This window comes from Suricata suricatta, chromosome 5 (genome assembly GCF_006229205.1).
Source record: "Suricata suricatta isolate VVHF042 chromosome 5, meerkat_22Aug2017_6uvM2_HiC, whole genome shotgun sequence".
Lineage (NCBI taxonomy): Eukaryota > Metazoa > Chordata > Mammalia > Carnivora > Herpestidae > Suricata > Suricata suricatta.
The window spans coordinates 35,538,991-35,557,171 of NC_043704.1; the positions used below are offsets into that span (position 1 = coordinate 35,538,991).

An 18,181-nucleotide genomic window follows, 5' to 3' on the forward strand; every position below is an offset into this window, starting at 1 on the left:
AACCTACGGCTCCTAGTCTTCCTGGCCCAAGGTCTTATAAGCCATAAGGATAGGGTGTTGACCTCCCAGGTTTATAATGTATAGCTTATTACTTCTTTTTCCTCCCACTCATGTCTCTATCATTCCTCTTCAAGGACTTGGGTCTCTGAGCCTTCCTTCCATTCTTCATATCTAGCCTCTATCTAACGCAGTCATATGTCTGAGTCCTGTGAGTCTTTCTGGCAAGTCATTAAATGTGTATGTGATCTTTGGGGGCCCCAGGAACAGATTATTACTCTGGCTGAGTTAATCATTGTTGGATATTAAAACAAAACCCAAACTGAGCCACAACATGGATTGAATATATGGAAATAAATATCTGTAGAGTAAATCTATATTTCTGTAGATGTTCTGTGACAAGTATGTTTCCCACCACCTTCTCATAAAAATACTCGTAAAGACTCACAGTCATACAAAAGCTGATATCAGTTTTGTAAACAAAATAAAAAATAAAAGAGATTCCCTGGCAAAGTTTGGCATATTTATATCAACTGCACTATTGTTAGTTTTTGCTGTAAGTGTATCTATCACATTCTGGTGGAATTTGAGCTTCAGGTTTGGTGGCTTTCTATCTAAAGCAGTAAATCATACAGGTCACTCTAGAATAACAGTGGGTGAATGGTAAACCTGATATGCAGAAAGGCTCAAGGACACTTGGCTCTCTAAACCTTGGTGCTATATGGAAGCAAAATTAAAAACACCCTTAAATGTTTATAAATGTGAGCTTACCTTCATGCTAGTGTTAGGTCCAAATTCACAAAATTGATTGGTGTGATCTATTTTTTTCTTTAAATAGTTTTAATGTTTATTTGGGGGATAGAGAGAGCATGAGTGGGGGTGGGGGGTTAGAGAGAGAGGGAGAAACAGAATCCAAAGCAGGCTCCAGGCTATGAACTGTCAGCACAGAACCTGACACAGGGCTTGAACCCACAAGCAAGATCATGATCTGAGCTGAAGTCAGATGCTCAACTGACTGAGCCACCGAGGTGCAATTGGTGTGATTGAAAATGCCTTAACAAATAATTTAATTTAAAGTGATTCTGGGTTTTTAGTGGCTATGGTGTTTGGCAAAAGCAAACACAATTCCTTCTCCAGACTTACATTTTCAAGGGAGGCCATTAAGAAGTCCCATTGATTGATTTCCAAAACATCGAGATTATAAAAAATAACATAAAACACATACAAGACAACACAAACATGAGTAAGGGTCACCAGAAGAAACAGACTGTAAAAAATGTAAAAAACAGTTGGATATGTCTGACCTGCAATAATTATCCACAAAAAGTTCTCTGGACAATGGTGTTTTAAATTTTTTTTAATGTTTTATTTATTTTTGAGACAGAGAGAGACAGAGCATTAGCAGGGAGGGGCAGAGAGAGAGGGAGACACAGAATTGGAAGCAGGCTCCAGACTCTGAGCTGTCAGCACAGAGCCTAATGCAGGGCTTGAACCCACAAACATGAGATCATGATCTGAGCCAAAGTCGGAGGCCCATCAGACTGCGCCACCCAGGAGCCCCTGGACAATAGTGGTTTAAAGGGAAAGCTCTCTCACATGATTAAAGAAACAGATAATTCTCAAACTATATTATCTTATCTAGATATTGGAGGGGAAAAAGAGCTTTCTAATTAATTTTTATATATATAAAAATTTTTATATTTTGTATAATTCTCATATGAAAGTTTGACAAAGCAAAGACATAGAAATTGTAGACCACCCAAAGATATAAATATCTTTAACCAAATATCAGAAAAATGAATTAAAGTTGGATATTTTAAGGAAACAAAATTAAAAAAAAACTGTTGGAACTGCATCAAGATAAAAAGCTTTTGCACAGGGAAGGAAAGAATTTAAAAAACTAAAAAGTCAACTGTCAGAATGGGAGAAGATATTTGCAAATGACTTTTCTGATAAAGGGTTAGTATCCAAAATCTATACAAAAACTCATAAAACTCAACATCTCGCAAACTAAGTAACCCAGTTAAAAATGAGCAGAAAACACAAATAGACATTTTTCCACAGAAGACATACAGGTGGCCAACAGATACATGAAAAGACACTCATCACTTATCATCAGGGAAATGCAAATCAAAACCACAATGAGAGTTCATCTCACACCTGTTAGAATGGCTAAAATGAACAACACAAGAAACAATAGGTGTTGGTGTGGACGTGGAGAAAGGGGAAGCACTCTTACTTTGCTGGTAGGAATGCAAATTTGTAGAGCCACTCTGGAAAATGGAATTGAGGTTCCGCCAACAGTTAAGAATAGAACTACTCTACAAAACAGCAATTGTACTATTTGGTATTTACCCAAAGGATACAAAAATACTAATTCAAAGGGATATATGTGAGTTGAAGTTATAGCAGCATTATTTACAATAGCTAAATTACGGAAATGACTCAAGTATCCATCAATTGATGAATAAAGAAAAGGTGGTATATATATATATATATATATATATATATATATATACACACACACACATATGTATATGTATGTATGTATATATATCTATAAAAAAGAATGAAATCTTATATTTGCAATGACATGGATGGAGCTAGAGAATATAATGCTAAGTGAAATATGTCAGAGAAAGGCAAATACCATATGACGTCATTCACATGTGGGGCTAAGGAACAAAACAAATGTGCAAAGGAGAAAAAAGAGATAGAGGAAAATCAAGAAACAGACTCTTAACTATAGAGAGCAAACTGATGCTCACCAGAAGGGAGATAGGTGGGTATATGCGTTTAAAAGGTGATGGGATTAAGGAGGCACTTGTGATGAGCACCAGGTGATGTATAGCAGTGTTGAATCACTATATTGTCCACCTAAAACTAATATTATGCTGGATATTAAATAACTGGAATTTAAATAAGAACTTTAAAAAGGTTAGATTTTTAATATTTTTAAAGTCTATTTTTGACAGAGTGAGAGAGTGAGCACCCAATTATGGGTGGGGGAGGGGCAGAGAAAGACAGAGAGAGAGAATCCCAAGTAGGCTCTGCACTACTAGTGCACTGTTAGTATGGAGCCTGATGTGGAGCTTGAACTTATAAACTGTGAGAAAATAATCTGAGCTGAAATCAAGACTTGGATGCTTAACTGACTGAGTCACCTAGGCAGCCCCTAAAAAGGTAGATTTAAAAAATCAAATAGAATAGTATAATAAAGATTATTCAAGTCATACAATGCTGATTTACTTTAGAAAATCTATGAATGTAAGTCTTCATTATATATGTACCTCCAATACAAATAGATAATAGATAGTAGATAATGCTGCTATAACATGTTCATCTAGTGAGTCTTGAAAAGCATTTCCATGAATGAAGTCCTACTACAAGTCAGCCTAAATCTCTTAGTACCCAAAGAGAGAAATGTATTTCCTTATGATGATAAGAAATGGCATTTCTCCTAAATGAACCAAAAAAATTAAATTCCTTCTGGACCACATTATTCAACAATATTGTGAAGTGGGTAACAATATTATCCCCAATCAGGGAATAAAAGTAGCTGAGGCACAAAAGTTTAAATACCTTGACAGTTTCACATGGCTGTTGAAAGATGGAGTCAGGAGCTGAATGAAGCAATGATGCTTCAGAATCAATGCTCATAACTACCCCCTTTCAAAAGATCAGATTCAGAATGTTAAATTTGAGTTGACTATTATATATGAAGCTGGTGATATGCAATTGGGTGTGTAAGTTCAGAGTTTAGGGAGAAAGTCTGCACTAGAGCAAAACTTTGGGAATTATTAGAGCATAGATATAATTTACAACCATGGAAAACAATGAGGTCACCAAAAAAGAAGGAGAAGGAAGAGAAGAAGAAGGAGAAGGAAAAGGAGGAGAAGAAATCTAGGGAATTTGTTATTCAAAGTTGAGCAAACCTAGAATGAACCAATAAGTGAGACTGAGAAGAAACCACCTGAAAGCAGGCAGTGAGTTATAGAAACTAAGTGAATACAGTATTCCAAGGAAAAGGAAGTAATCTACTCTGTCCAGTTCTGCTAATAGGTCATATAATTGTGGCCTAAATTAACTAATGTATTTAAAAGCAACCTGAAATTGAAGATGCATTGAGAAGGTAATACCTGGTCCTGGAAAAAGGGATCAGAGGACATACTGAGATTATAGAGGGTTTTGTTATTGATAGAGGTAGAGTTCCAGAAGGGGCAGCGGGAAGTGGTAGGAACTGGGAAGAGAATAGAGGATGTATAGAGCCACATGGAAAATAGAAAGAAGGAGATACAGGGCGGGGAGTGATGGTGACCTGGGAATTTCCTTTTGTGGCAAATAGAAAAAGGAAATAAAAGGACATAGTGGGAGTCCTACTGGCTGTCTCAAGGCAAACAAGGAAGTCATGAGGGAGGAAGAGGTAGTAGAGGAGGGTGACCAAGAACCCTGTTTTACTTCTGTAGAAGGTGGTTTGGAAGCCAGGCTAGAAGTGGTCTTACTCTGAAGGCCTAGAACTCTTTTTTGAACTGGCAGGTGAAGATTGGTAGATTTAAGGAATGTTTCGATGTTAAGGGCTCACTCAACACCTGTTGGAGGTTAATAATGATCTTGAAGCATGAGAGACTTGCTGTTGATTCCTCTGTAATCTTAGGATATGATACTAAGAAGCAAGAAAGCAGACTATAAGACAATATTTTAAACTCGACTCCAGTTTTATTTCTAAAGTTGAAGACACACATATAAAAATGTATGTTCATTGAAAAATAGAATAGGAATGTAGACATCAATATATTAAAAACTATATTGCTAATGGGAGATTAAGGTGATATTACACTCTTTTTTATTGTCTCTTAAATTTCCTAAAGTAAGCACCCATAATCAGAAGAAAGCCTTTTATATCAGAAAAAAAGTTATTTAAAATGAACACATTTCTTGATATAAGGTCCTGCATTTAGTAAACGCTTACTAAATTAATGATTCTTTTAAATATTTGTAATGGGTGTTATAGCTTAATTCTGAGAAGCTAGACTTAATATTTTTCACTACAATGATAACTTTTAAATAATTAAAAAATAAAATGTTACAAATAACAAAGAATGGATGTTCTCACAGCTGATTTTAAGTTAAAGTATGAGAATATGTAATTTAACCAGAGAAGAGTAATTTATATTTACTTGAGTGGTTTAAATAATTACCTAGAGACAAGGCAGGCATTCCTCTGCTAGATAAACACATACCATTAGAGAACAGTGAGGATGATTTAAGGAGAGTCCACAAGTCTGTGTTGGGGAATTTAAATCAGCATTTCAATAATTGAGAAGGATTTAATGTAAAACAGAGAGCCTTTCTGAAATAAGCAATCAAAATAATTCATTAAAGCAGTAATTACTGGTAGACTTTGGTTTTGCTCTACTTGATAGGTAAACAAGAATGGTAAATATTGTTAGAATGACACCTCTCCTCAGGTAGTTTCACTTTCTTTATTGCTGAGGGGAAAAAAGTGGTTCATTATCATCCTGAATCATCTTTCCACTTGCTCCCCATCCCCATTCCCTGCCCCAGAATGCAAAAAGGGAGATTTCAACCAAATAAATAATTCACAAGACCATAATGTGGGCCAAGTTATTATTTTTAGTCTACCATATAAACAGGACCAACTAAACTTGCTGAACAGGATCAAGGTTTCAAAATATCAAAGATGAATCAAATGGAATTTACAATTGCTATAGGTTCCCATGACTTAGTGCATTTAAGAACACACTTTTTATGGAATACAGGTAATGAACAAATGGATGCCATATTTGCTTCTCTATCTCTCACTCCTGCTTTTACCTCCTCTCCCTTCTGTGCCACATATTTCCAATTAGCATTTTCCTTAACAAAAGCAAAATTTGTATTTTATGAAAGAAAGCAATTTCCTAATACATATGCTTTTGACCTTGCTTTCCTCTCTTCTTGGGAAGCTTTTGTATTTTCCTTTACTGCATCATTTTTTAAGATTTATTTTTTTCTTTCATGAGTTTGTACTTATCTGAGACAGCAATCACTCTAACCTTTTAATGTACTGTGTGTGTGTGTGTGTGTGTGTGTGTGTGTGCGCACGCGCCTGTGTTTTCTACTATATGAGATCTTCAAGGACAGGAAGTGTCATTGACATGTTTTATGTCTAGAAATAGTTGGAAACTAGAAGCAGGTTTGGAAGAACAGAAGACTGTGGGGCACATCACTTCGATAATCTACTTCTACTATTACTACTACTACTACTACTACTACTACTACTACGACTACTACTACTAATGAAGTGACAGCTAAGTTTTGGAGATCTGACAATAGAAGTTTGAGTCCCTTAGAATCTAAGCAAAACCTTTGGGTTGTTTTTTTTAATGCTTATTTATTTTTGAGAGCAAGAGCAAGAGAGAGCATGAGCAGGGGAGGAGCAGAGAGAGAGGGAGACACGGAATCTGTAGCAGGCTCCAGGCTCTGAGTTGTCAGCACAGAGCCCAATGCAGGGCTTGAACCCACGAACCATGAGATCATGACCTGGGCTGAGGTTGGATGCTTAACCGACTGAGCCACCTAGGCACCCCTAAAAAAAACCATTGTAAGAAAAGTGACACCATTGAAATGTTATAGATGTATGCTATGGTACTTTTCCCCCTTTTCTTTTAATTATTATTTTCCTTTCATTGGCAGCCTGACTGAATTGTAGTTTGATATTTTGACACTATGGTACTGCCCCATATACTCATTAATGTGTATCATGTTTGAGGTTTTAGGTATTATCTGTCAAGAGTTTAGGTGAGGTTTCTCTTTGAGATCTGAGACCTAAGGTCCCAAGATCCAGGTATAATAACCAAGCTGATTCTAAACACATTATTTAAAGTAATATCAGACTTACAAAGTGATAGGATGGATTAGACCACATTCCACTTTGACTTAGGGTTTGAGTAGAAAGCTGGAATTCTGAGTGTCCATATTGTGGGTTTCCATTCTAAGGAAAGAAAAGACAAGGATGTGATTTCAGGGATTGGGGCAGAGATAGAGAAATTGTTTTTAGCGAGAAAGTCAGATTGAAAGAGGCTGAAAGTAAGAGTATAGATATTCAGTTATTTAGGTGAAGGAGTTGCTTAGTTTTAAGCACAAGAATCAGGAACAGGGACATAAACACAGTAATCTAAAGAAATATGAAGCACATCTTAGGTGTTCAATGACAGAAGCATGATTACTGGGAAATGATTGAGCTAAAAAATAAATATTAAAGTGGGCATAACCCTTGGCTGAGGGGAATGACTAGGACCACAAGTTAGGGATAAATAGTTCATGGGGAGGATATTAAGAAGAGATGGAAAATGTAGTATGAAGGGAGTGACACCTATGAATTTATTTACTAATTATTAGAAATGAAAGGGATAAGCATAATGTTTAACAATGTTTTGAGTCAACATGATGATCACAACATAGTTATTTTTAATTCCAGATTTATGGTCAGAGGACTTCTGGGACATTGGTTCCTCTAGTTATGATTCACATCAAAGATCTGTCAATAATCACCATTTTCATTTCAATATCATGACTTGGGCTAAGATTATCTAAGTAGGCAGATATCTTCAGCTACAGGATAGTACTGCAAAATCTTCCTAGTTCTCTAAGAAGCTTATGTTAATAGAAATAAATTCATAAGCAATCATCTAGAATCTTCCTTTCAATCCATCTTTTAGGGCTTGTACAATAAAGTAGATTAGGAGTAGTAATGAAAACTATCATCTTAATGTAAAAAATGTGATCTCTCTGGTTAACACTCTCTATCCTGTTAAAATTAAAATTTTGTTTTTTTATAATTATTTTCCCTATGTGAGGAGATAAATAAGAAGCCACTGTATTTACACTGATGATTTCAAAAACATTGATAGGACCTGTTCCTTTCCTCAGGTTTCTCACAGACTAGTGAGAGAATTGAGCAAAAGGAAATAATTACAATCTGTAGAGGTTAAGTACAAACAAAAATAAGGCACGTGAGTTCTATCACAGCCTAGACAGAAGGTACATATTGATGTGGGGTGTGAGGAGTACTTCTGAGATGAATCTTAAATAATGAAAGACTGATAAATAAAATCAAGGAACGGCCACAGCATGAGCAAGGCAGTGAGGTAAGCCACCATGGTGTGTGCAGAGAAGTGTAAGCAGTCTGATGTTGCTGCACTATCAACTACAAAGCATTTGATGTGGAAAATGAGGCTGTGAGACTGAGCAGAATTTTGGAGCCAGATCATGCAGACACATATATCCCCTGTCAAGAATCTGAGTTTTATCCTGAACTGGATATAAATAAAAATATGTTTAAGAAATAAGGAGTGTTTTAAGAGGAGGCTCTGCATAGTGGATTTAACATTTGACAGGAAGCGTCCTGGAGGCAGGACCACCCATCACTTAGGATCATGATGAAGTTATCGGTCTCTAGATCATTAAGGTCTAAATCAATGGATGAAAACTCTGACTGCATGTTAGAATCACCTGGAAGGCTTAAAAACTATTGATACCTGCGTTCCATCCCGAGCAATTCTGCTGTAATTGAACTGAGGGTAATGCCTAGGGATCAGAACTTTAAAAGTTTCACCAAGTGATGCTAATTTGTACCCTAGGCAACAGCTTTGGGGATTAGGAAGAAAAGATGAGTTCAAGACAAATTTAAAAGGTAAAATGTAGTGAATATCTGTATATGTGGGACAAGAATAATATCAATATTAAGAATGGTTCTCTCTTTCTTGGCTTCTGAATTGACAGTAGCACTGTAAATTCTGCTAGGTAAAGCAGGTTAAAGAAAAGTTTGAAGGAAATACAAGAAGATAAGTTTTGAATGTGTATAATTTGGAGTACCAAGGAAATCTAGGATGCAAAACTTAAATTTGAAGAAGACTAGCATGGAGCTATTTATTTGAAATGTCTTCAAATCCATCAGACCCTGTCTCACACAATCGATTTTTGTCCTATGTACTATAAGGTACATAGAACAAGTAAGTTTACTTAATAGTAAAGTATTTTTTGGAGCAGTTTTAGGTTCACTGCAAAGTTGAGCAGAAAACTACACAGGGTTCCCATATAGTCCTCTCCCCATGCATACACAACTCCCCACTATTGACATCTCTCACTAGAGTGGGACAAATTGTTCTCATCTAAAGTCCATCGTTTACATTGGGGCTCATTCTATCCTCCTTACATTCCACGATTTTTGACAAAAGTATGGTGACATATATCCACCATTGTAGTATCATACAGAATAGTTTCACAGCCCTAAAAACACTGTTTTGTTCTGCTTGGTCAGCCTTTCCTCACCCCAACCTCTGGCAATCTTGTATCTTTTTACTATCTCCCTATTTTTACCTTTTCCTGAATGTCATATAATTGGAGTCACATAGAATATAGCCTTTACAGTTGTCTTCTTTCATTTAGTAACATGCATTTAAGATTCGTTTCATTTTTAATGACAATAGCTCCTTTTTTAAAAAAAATTCTGAATAATATTCTTTTGTCTGGATATAGTTTATTTATCCATTTGCCTACTGAAAGACATCTTGGTTGCTTCCAACATTTGGCAATTATGAATAAAGCTGCTAATAAACATTTATTTGTATGCTTTTGTGTGAAATAACTTTTCAACTCAGTTGGGTAAATACCAATGAGTGTGATTGCTGGATCATAGTAAGAATATATTTAATTTTGTAAGGAACTGCCAAACTGCCTTCCAAAATGGCTGTCCCATTTTACATTCCCAGTAGCCATGAATGAGGGTTCCTGTTGCTCTACATCTTTGTCAGCATTTAATCTTGTCAGTATTCTGGATTTAGGCCATTCTCATAATTTTGTAATGGTATCTTATTATTTTAATTTGCATTTCCCTGATGCCATATGATGTGCAGCATTTTTTCATATGTTTATTTGCCGTCTGTATAACTTCTTTAATGAGGTGTCTGTGAAGATTTTTGGCCCGTTTAAACAATGTTTATTTTCAAAAGAATGCAAGTGGGGGAGGGGCGGGGGGGGGTGCAGAGGATCCAAAGTGGGCTCTGTGCTGACAGCTATCAGCCTGATACGGGTCTTGAACTCATGGACCTTACCGAAGTTAGATGCTCAACTGGCTGAGCCACCTAGGTGTCCCTTTTAGGCCCATTTGTAGTCAGTTTTTAAACATTTTCTTATTGGATTTTAAAAGTTCCCTGCATATTTTAGATAACAATCCTTCATCAGATATGGCTTTTGCAATTTTTTTTCAGAGTGTGGCTTGCCTTTTTCTTATATAATAATATTTTTTTAAGAAATAAGACACACTCTAAAGAACATCTTCTGCTCCTGCTCCTCTTCCTATTTTCTTTTTCCTCTTCTAGCATATGTATCTTTACCTGCACAGTTCCTCTGGAGGGTAATGCAGTCAAATTTCACACATTATCAATGATAATCAGTAAATAAACATGATAATCATAACTGAATGTCGTGGGAATATTTATGAGTATTATTAATAGGAATTTAGTAAGTCAGTAACTATAATAAAATATGTCATTGCCATCTTGTTTGCTAATGTCAATTTTCCAGCAGAGAAAAAGAAAGAGCACAACACACTCTAATGCTGCAGAGAATGTCATGATGTTGTGACCTCAAATATCATCTGATTGTAAAAAACTGAAGGGATCCGATGTCTTATGGGACATCCTGAAAAGCTGAAAAAGTATTCCAGGAAAAAGAAACAATATGCAGACATTCTGGTAAGCCACCATTATCTTCCTCACTCTATGTGGACACTCTTCTCGTTCCAAATGAAGAAAAATAAGTTTTAGCCTAGATGGACTGCTCATCATGTTGGAAAGTACACAAAGACATGGCACTTCTTGGATCACTGTAAATCATCCCGGCTGAGGAAACTATATTATCACGAATCAAAATGCAGTTTAGGAACAAACGGCTCTGGAGAGTAGGATGCAACTGACATTTCTTTGGTATTGATGTGTTTGGAATTTGTTGTGAAAAATAATGGAAGCCATAATAAGAAATACTAATATTTTAGACTGGTTTGTAAATAATCCCACCAGGCTTTAGAGTTTTAAGGAGAAAAGAAATGCTTTGATGGGGTAGTTCTGTTTCTCATCCATTTCTGTTAGCAGATCATACATAATCTGATTATATTAATTTTACATATACTTTAAAAATGTTCTGCAACTAAATGGCAATTGGAAACCACTAATGTAAAGAATTCTGAAGTTCCTAAATTGGACTTTTCACCTGATGACCTTTTCAATTCATTGCTTATAATCATCATTAATCATTCTAAAATCAAATCTCAACATTATTGAAGAGAATAAATTAGGGCTACCATTTCAATCACAAATTACATTTTTCTTCTTCAGGTGCTCAAAAGTAAATACCATATAATGTACATACACTTGCATAGTTGAAAAATAATTGTTTTTTCAAAAGCAATTTATTAAAATTTCAAGGAGGTGTGGTGCAATTTTGAGTTAGTCATTTTTAATCCCATAAAGCTTTCATTATTACACATAGGTGGTACTTTATTTGTATGAGCTTTTTGCTACAAGAATTATCACTTAGTTATCTTGTCAATAAATATTAGACTCAGTCACTTGTTGAAATATGTGATCTCAAATAATATTAAACTATTAAAATCTAGAAGTTTTTTGGGAGAGTTTGTCATTATAATAGTAATTTTTCCAACTTCATTAAATGTTAAGTTATTATGGTCTATCTGGATTAGCTAGATAAGTTCTTTGATCTTAAGAATGCATTTTCCTTTTCCAGTGACATACAAAGAGCAATCATTTAGATCCTGATTCATTCAAGGAAGATCAGTTTTTAAAACATTGGCTCGTAATATATTAGCTATTGTTCATTTGTAAATTAGATGGACATTTGTTCAGAGTGGGGATTATGTTTTGCTAGTGATGAGAAACCTTGGGTCTATGATCCAGGTCAATGTTTTTCTTATATAGAGATACCAAAGAAATTGAACTTGTAAGTAGTATGACTGTAGGTGTTCGTGAAAGAAGAGGAAAGACAGTGGGGTGGTCTTAAATATATCATCCAGGTTTGTTTGGATTCAAGAGAATTTTCCACATTATACTATAGAACAAACCTGTTTAAATACTTGAATATTCATGATAGCCATTCTCTTTTAGACAAAGGTGGTTAGCTGGACTAATTTGAATATATAACCCGTTGTTTATGCTCCATATAGGCTGTGGCTTTTCTGTTTTGAAATAGGGACATAACCTCAGACACAACGTAAAAGAGCTGAGTTGATTATAGTTTTCCAGGAAACTTAAGTGTGTTTGAATTGCACAGATAGCTTTGGATGTTTGGATAGTTTACCACTGTAGATAGCCAAATGGATTAATATAGTTTGGGTTATCTTCCAAGTTTATAATACTCTTGCCCCTATGCCACAAGTAACTCATGGTAGCCATATAATGGCACATGGGGTTGCTTCCCAGGCATTGGTGATTAGATTGAATTGGACATGGCATAATTGATACCGAATAGATTTTTGTTTTGGGGATTTTGGAATTGGGAATGAGAAAGCAAGTGACTTTTGCTTATTAACAACATTTCACAAGCAAAATTAGGAGCTTTAGTCTGGCCATAATATTCTATGTGGATAAAGAACCAGAAAGAAGAATAATGCAGCTAGGCACAGAGAAACATCACTGGTAGAAATAAAAAGTCCTAATAGTTTACATTTCTCAGTTCTAGTCAATACAGTTTTCATAAGACTGCTCCTCTCCTTCATGTCATCATAGTATAGTTCTCTCTGTCTCTCGTTCGCTCTCTGTCTCTCTCTCCCTCCCTCTCTTTTTTTCCTTAAGGAAGTGTGAGTTGTTTATATCACTTACAACTAAGACAGCCCACTAAATAAAAATTGAATTCATTAATGAAGGCAAACAAAATGAAGATACATGTATCATGTTGTGTATTCAACATAATTAAATCTGATATTAAAATGTTATGATATTTACAACTTTCAGTTTCAGAGGGTAACCTTTATTTGATTTTGTCTTCAAATTATGGGAATTCTTTAGCCACTCAAGCACTTTCTATGCTGATATTTAAGACATACTTAAAATCTAAGATTACATGAAATCATTTGCCTTATTTCATAAGGCAAAATATTGAGACATCATCTTTGAAGAAACACAGTAATAAGTCGTAGTTACATCTAATGAGTTGTTATTGAATTTGTACAGGCAAATCAAAGACCTTCTTTTATGCAACTAGAAATGCTGATTTTAACCATTATGTTAGCTTGCCATTGATATCTTAATCTTATCGACAAAAATGTAAAAGTGCAAAGCATTATGTCAGTTCTGTGTTGAACTACTGAATGTGTAAAGAAGTAGACATTGCTGAATAGGCATAGTGTTTATTACTTATATTTTTATTTCTGACAAGGGCTACTGAAACATTTGAAATTTGTATAAAACCTTGTTATTTTTGATTTGTATCTTTATGACCTACTCCTCTCAGTAACTGTCAGTTTCTCGTGTGTATGCATGCAATATATTTAATTTCTCATTTTATTGTTTTGAATTAATATAAAGTGGAGAAAATAGGTTTGGATCTGTTTGATCATTTCCTTCAGGTCCTAGTCTTCTTTAATTGCAGTATTGATTGCAGCAGGTGTAATGGGACCTGTGACTTCATATGACACCATGTCAGCCTTTAGAGGAAACAAAAGCTTTGGAAGAGAGTGGTTCAGGTTATTATTTATCTTATGACCCTATGAAAGCTGACATGTGTCATTAATATTGACATGCCAAAGATTCAGATTTCTTTGGCATAGCCTCTGCAAGATAAGACTATTCTTTGAATCTTTATAGTCTGAAAATGTTCCCATGTATATTTCCCATGAGAACGTTAGTATTTCTTGAGTTCAGCAAGGTCAGATGAAAAGCAATTTTCCCCCTTTCTCTGTTTCTGGTTGACCTTTTTGTTTTAGATAACAACCAGTAGAAGAATTGTGAAATTCTAAGTGTTCATAATTTAGTAAGGGAAATAAGCAATGAATACAAACAGTAGCAATCCAAGACACTCTATTAGAAGCATATCTGAGACTAAGGCAATCAGGAAAAGTCATTTTGGAAAGTGGACATGGGAGGCAGGTGGACCTGTCTCAGCCACTTCTCAGCTGTTTCCTCACTGGTTATTTGTGTAATAAATATAATCTATATAACCTTCAGTTTATTCATGTGAAAGATGGGACTAATAATAATATTCACTTAATTAAGCTGTTTGTTAGCAGAAAACAAGGCAGTTTTCTAAATAATCATAAGCACTCAAAAAAATGTAAATGAAACGTAATGCCTGCAGTAGAGGAGGAAGTTACTTTTACCTAGAATACTCAGAGAAGATGCCAAGGGAAAGACAGAACATAGCTATAAGGGATGTAGAGTTTCAAGGACTGAGATGATGGGAAATGCTTAAGCTATGGTTATCAGAGTGAAAATGTGACGTATGGCCACAGGAAGTGAATAAACTAGTTTGAGAGAGATAGTCCTTCTGCGTTACAGCACCTCTTAGACTTCTCAAACCAAAAGTCTTCTAAGGGCACAGGAAAACGTCTGTCCCTAAGGAAGGGACCCCCACCACCAAGACCTCTTCCAATGCCACATAGTAACAAACATGTGTCAATGTTTACAATGGACTTGGCTCTGCGCTTTACATTTACTGTCTCAGTTTATTACCAAAATAACTCTTGGAGATTGCAGGAGAAAAGGAAAGGGAAGATCACAGTTAATGAGCTAGTAGGCGATGGAAATGGGAACTCAGGAGTGCGGCTGCAGGGCTCTCTTTCTAAACCACTCTGTGTCCTGGACACTTGATTCTAGGTGTCCAGTTTTTTGGAAATATTGACTCCAATTCCATAATATATACACTCATTTTTATATAATATTTTAGAATACTTTCTGTGCAAATATTTTCATCTATCTGTTCAGTAGTTAATAGTATAACACAGACTGTCAATTTCAGAAGCTCTGACAATTTTCAAGTGTCTCTTTTCAAGAATAGTAAAGTATAACCTTGAAGGAGCTTCTAACAATTTTTAATTTGCTTGTTTGATGGTGCTCTTAACATATAATTCTTAGATAAGTCTTATGCTACTTTGTTTGGAAAAAAAAAATCTAATGCTCTTCAACATTTGCATGATTAATTTCAAAATTTGCTATATTTACAACTTTATGCAGTTATTAATTAAGGTTTTATAATAATAGAATAGCTTTGTATAAGATTTTCTTAAAGTTTTATGGGTTTTTTTTCAGTTGATTTATAATTAAATACTTGTCATGAGGAATCATGAATATCCTCTAAAGAAAAGTTATAAATGGATTCCTAAACTTCAAATATAGAGTCAAGTTTAGAGACATTGAAATATTTCTTCTGTAAAATTAATAAAGGATAATTTTAAAGAAGTTGTAAATATCTACATCACACAGGATTATATTTTAATTGAAGTTATCAGCCACATTATAGAGAGTATTTTAGTTTTAAATAATTATATTAATCTATTTAATGTATACTTACTACTAGCAAATTATCTTGTTTATACTTTAATGGTGAAGACCAAATACCAATTTGAATCAATTATGTTTAATATATTGATTAGAAGAGATTTATGTTTGCAAAGATTTATGTTTGTAATATTTATGAAATTCAGGCATACATTAACACCACAAAAACATTCATTTCTTAATAGCCAAAAATGAATGGAAATTAAGCTTAACCTAGTAACTAAAAGCAAACAAAGAAAACATATAGCTAAATAACACTAATTCTCATCCTGATTTAAATAATAACTTGAATATATAGAACTTTAATTCTCAAATTACAGAACTGAATATACCTAGGAGAGTGAATTATAATTAAATTTATATGCAACATTTCATAGTAAAGGTATAGGAAACCAGCTAGAAAAGAGAGACAAAACTGATTTAAGAAATTATAATGCCTTAAATTATTAAAAAAAAAGAAGAAGAAGAAAACACAGGGTAACATAATTAATAAAGCAAATTGCTTTAGAGATAAAAAAAAATTATAATGCCTACAATGCTGATTTTTTTCCTCTGGCATGTGGCCAAAAGATTATCTTTTCCAATAGGAGTATAAGATTGCTATTCTGGTTACAATTACTTACACTGGAGAGTTGCTTAAAGACAATATCTCAAAATATGATTGATTGTTTTATTATTTTTATGATTATCTTTATTTTTTTACTTAAGACAAGGGAATACTTGGGGAGCCGGGGTGGATGGGTCAGTTAACCATCAGACTCTTGGTTTCAGCTCAGGTCATGATCTCGCGGTTCGTGAGTTAAAGCCCCACATCAGGCTCTGTGCTGACAATGCAGAACCTGGTTGGGATTCTCTCCTTCCTCTGTCTCTCTGCCCCTAGCTCACTCATGCTCCTTCTCAAGCTAAATAAACTTAATTTTTTTAAATGACAGAGAATACTGTATTTAAACTCATCAGAGAAATTAAACAAAGCATTGAATTTTCAAGTACAAGTTAATAATTGTATATGAAGAGTATATATTGCTACATACAAATTAACCGATTAGAACACAACTTTTAAATGTTTAAAACAGAATAATCTTCCCTGTAAAAGCAGCACTTTTGTGGCATTTTTAACTTTAGTATTCCTCTCCTTCTTCTTTACCCTCTTCAATAGAATCCATACCAACTTTCTCATAATTCTCAAGGGTAGCCATGTTATCATGGGCCTCAGTAAACTCTCCATCCTCCATGCCCTCACCTACATACCAGTAAACAAAGGCATACATGACATACCTCAGGTCTAACTTGTGTCCGGGAGAACCCAGACCTTGGCAATGGCTGTGGTGTCGCTCAGCATGTATACAGTTTGCTTTACTTTGGCCAGTTCTCCACCAGGTAACACAGTGGGAGGCTGGTAATTAATACCAAATTTGAAACCAGTGGAGCACCAGTCCATATACTGGATTGTACAATTGGTCTTGATGGTGGTAATGGCAGCACTGACATCTTTTGGAATCATGTCACCACAGAACAAAAAGCAGAAAGCCAAGTATTTAACATGGCAAGGACCACATTTCACCATCTGTTGGGCTGGCTCAAAAGATGCATTGGTGATCTTCGCAATAGAAAGTTGTTCATGGTAGGCTTTATCAGCCAAGGTGACAGGAGCATGTGTGGCCAGAGAGAATTGGATACAGATAGGACATCAGCTTGGCCTGGAATTCTGTCAAATCAACATTCAGAGTTCCATTAAATTTGAGGGAAAAAGTGGTGAAGAATATAATTTGAGCTGTTAACCTATACAGGTTAGTTCAGGTTGGGTGTTCAGCATCAAGATTTGTATGACCTATGTCATATATTGCCTCATCATCTACCATAAAGGCACAGAGTGCTCCAGGGTGCTATGGGTAGTGAGGATGGAGTTGTAGGGTTCAACTACAGCTGTGGAAACCTGGGGGGCTGGGTAAATGGAAAACTCCATCTTGGACTTCTTACCATAATTGACATAGAGATGTTCCATCAGCAGGGAGGTGAACCTGGAATCAATTTTTTCTCCAAAGTTGTGGAAAACCAAGAACACCAAGACCTGTACACTGGTCAACAAGTTTCCTAATTCAGCCCAAGACAAGGTTAATGATCTCCTTGCCAATAGTGTAGTGCCTTTGGGCACAGTTATTGGCAGCATCTTCCTTGTCTGTGATGAGCTTATCGGGGTAGAAAAGTTGGTAGTAGATGCCAGTGAAAACTCCATCAATGACCATGGGTTCCAGGTCTACTGGAATAAAACTGCTGTGGGCACATGCTTGCCAGCATCCATCTCACTGAAGAAAGTGTTGAAGGGGTCATCTCCTCCCCCAATGGTCTTGTCATTTGGCTTTTGACTATCAGAGTGGATATGACTATTGGTGTTCCAAGCAATAGAGCTCTCAGAAGGCACTGCCAGTCTGAACACCCATCTGGCCAACATGGATGGAGATGCATTCAAGCATCATTGTTCCTTTGGAGCTGTCAAGCTGATGGAGAGGAAAAGGGGAGGTTGTTGTTTCTTACACTATGACTCTTAGGCAGTCGATATAACAGAACCTGCCAAAATAAAACTTATTTTAAAATAAAATGTAAATTTTTTTTCTTTT

At 35.4% G+C, this 18,181-nt stretch overlaps 1 long non-coding RNA gene and 1 pseudogene across 1 annotated transcript in view; both read right to left on the bottom strand.

The window, feature by feature from the left end:
- The window catches only part of LOC115291625, a 43,813-nt gene that overhangs the window by 16,562 nt on the left and 9,070 nt on the right, over positions 1-18,181 (bottom strand). Inside the window, exon 2 of the long non-coding RNA XR_003908593.1 lies at positions 6,899-6,991. This is a non-coding gene — a long non-coding RNA (uncharacterized LOC115291625). The remainder of the gene's footprint in view (positions 1-6,898; positions 6,992-18,181) is intronic.
- On the bottom strand, positions 16,655-18,037 carry LOC115291624 (annotated as a pseudogene).